This window comes from Microcaecilia unicolor, chromosome 2, assembly GCF_901765095.1.
Source record: "Microcaecilia unicolor chromosome 2, aMicUni1.1, whole genome shotgun sequence".
NCBI lineage: Eukaryota > Metazoa > Chordata > Amphibia > Gymnophiona > Siphonopidae > Microcaecilia > Microcaecilia unicolor.
The window spans coordinates 251,339,786-251,342,319 of NC_044032.1; the positions used below are offsets into that span (position 1 = coordinate 251,339,786).

The following is a 2,534-nucleotide window of genomic DNA, read 5'->3' on the forward strand; positions in this document are numbered from 1 at the left end:
TTGTATCTATGGATTTAATAAGAGTATCTACTGTACTCACGAGTGTTGTCAATTCATCTGAAGAGTTAGAAAGCTTAGTATCAAGCTGTTGGAGAGCATCCCATATGCTCTCTAAAGTTACCGTCTCAGGTTTTAACAGAGAAACTCTGTAAGGTTGAGAACTCAATGGTTTCAAACCTCTGTCGGCTCTCCTCTCACTTAGACCTCTTACTTAGGAAATACCGTCAACGACTTCAAGTTCGGGCGTCCCAACAGGAGAGAGGTGGCCTTCGGGTAGCGGTGGTAGGTTGAGGTCCCGGGGCGAAAGGGTGACACCAAGCCCCAAGTCTCGAAGTTCTCCTGCCAAGGAGATAGCAGGGCAGCTCCCAGTTCTTTGGTCTGGCGTTCTTATGGCGAACCTCTCGATTGTCGGCTGTGAAGGAGAGGAGGTCCTGACCGACGAGGCTCCAGTCTTAACCGTTCCTTTTCGCTTGGTGTGCGGCATATTTTTGAGGTAAAAGAGTATTTGTTCCACAGCTCCTTTCGAGTGGTCTCAACCACGGTTGCGGCATGCCGCCATTTTGGAAACTCCCTTTTTTTTTTTAAAGCCTACAGCACCTGGTATTCCCAGGTGGTCTCCTGACCAAGTACTAGCCAGGTCCGACCCAGGTTAGCTTCTGAGATCAGACGGGATCAGGCGCATTCTGTGTGGTTTGGCCATAGGCAAGATTTTAGATTTTTAAGAACAATTCAGAATGAAAATGATTAAACAGGCAATATGATTTAGAAAGGGGGTGGAGGGCAAGGAATAAGAAGTAGAGGATAAGAGAAAGGGTGGGGCACTTTCAATTATCCCCTACTATTTATTTATTAGGATTTATTTACCGCCTTTTGAAGGAATTCACTCAAGGCAGTGTACAGTAAGAAGAAATAAAACATACAGTAAGCAACAGATAATTACAGCAGTAAAAATATTCAAACAACAATACAAAGTAAGGCATAGAGGGGCATAATCGAACGCGAACGCCTATCTCCATGGGCGTCTATGTCCGAAAACGGGTACGTGAAGAGGAGGGACAGACAATATTTTCGAAAAAAAATGGCCGTCTTTTTTGTTTTTCGAAAATACGGTTTGTACGGACCAAATGCCATGGATTTGTTCATTTCTGAGCTGGGCGTTTGTTTTTTTTTAGCGATAATGGAAAATAAAAACGCCCAGCTCAAAAACGTCCTAATCCGAGCCATTTGGTCATGGGAGGGGCCACGATTCATAGTACACTGGCCCCCCCTGACATGCCAGGACACCAACTGGCCACCCTAGAGGTCAGTGCGGTGGACTTCAGAAATAGCTCCCACATGCATAGCTCCCTTACCACGGGTGCTGAGCCCCCAAACCCACTACCCACAAATGTACAACACTACCATAGCTCTTAGGGGTGAAGGGGGCACATACATGTGGGTAGAGTGGGTTTTGGAGGCCTCCCATTTACCAGCACACGTGTTACAGGTTGGGGGATGGGACTGGGTCCGCCTGCCTGAAGTGCACTGCGGTACCCACTAAAGGTGCTCTAGGGACCTGCATACACGCAGGCCTCTAGGACTTGTTGCTGCTGTATAACCTTGGCACACCAGTTGACACCTGAAGACTAATCTGTCCGAAAACGTCCTTTATTGGAATAAGCACGTTTACTCACAGTTAACTGCAGATCAGAGGTTGTGCCCCACTGGCAACGAGTCTCCCTGGTACTGAGATTAGCAGTAGGTCAAAGCTGGCACAATGCTGTACAATGCCCTCTTTCAGCAACATTCAAGGTAAGAACTAGGTTCTGTAACATGGCTAACACATGAAAGGGATCTAAAACTGGCTTACAAAAATGGCCACTACCTCATGGACTACCGGAAACAAAACAGGGCACACTCTGACCCAGTAAGCAGAGGGAAAAGCACCATGGGAGTAGAGCCTACCATATACCAACATCGTGAGCATTTACTACAAGCTAGTGGAATCACGGAGCCCAATACCCTACACCCACCACAATGCATTGCTGGTGTGACTCTGCAGTGCGCATAACAGAAAAGGTGTCACACTCACCGGAGAGCCACATCAGAACCAGGGAAAGGCTATCACAGGATAGAACACATTCTGCTGTCATGGAGGTGGGTACGGCATTTGAGGCTGTCATAGAGGCTGGAAAAAAAAGTTTTTAAAGTGGGGTTTTTTTGGTGGGAGGGGGTCAGTGACCACTGGGGGAGTCCGGGGAGCTCATCCCCGATTCCCTCCGGTGGTCATCTGGGCAGTTGGGGCACTTTTGGGGGACTTATTCGTGAAAAAAAGGGTAAAAAAAAGTGACCCAAAATCGCGGTAAAAACGCCTCTTTTTCGATTATCAGCCAAGTGCGCCCATCTCTCCTCGGCCGATAACCATGTCCCAGTCCCGCCTTCACCACACCTCTGACATGCCCCTGTCAACTTTATTCGTTCCCGCGATGGAGTGCAGTTGAAGACGCCCAAAATCGGCTTTCGATTATACCGATTTGGGCACCCATGCGAAAAAG

The 2,534-nt window shown here is 47.9% G+C and overlaps 1 pseudogene; it reads right to left on the reverse strand.

The window, feature by feature from the left end:
- Positions 1-585: 585 nt before the first annotated feature.
- Positions 586-704, reverse strand: LOC115463869 (annotated as a pseudogene).
- Positions 705-2,534: the final 1,830 nt, after the last annotated feature.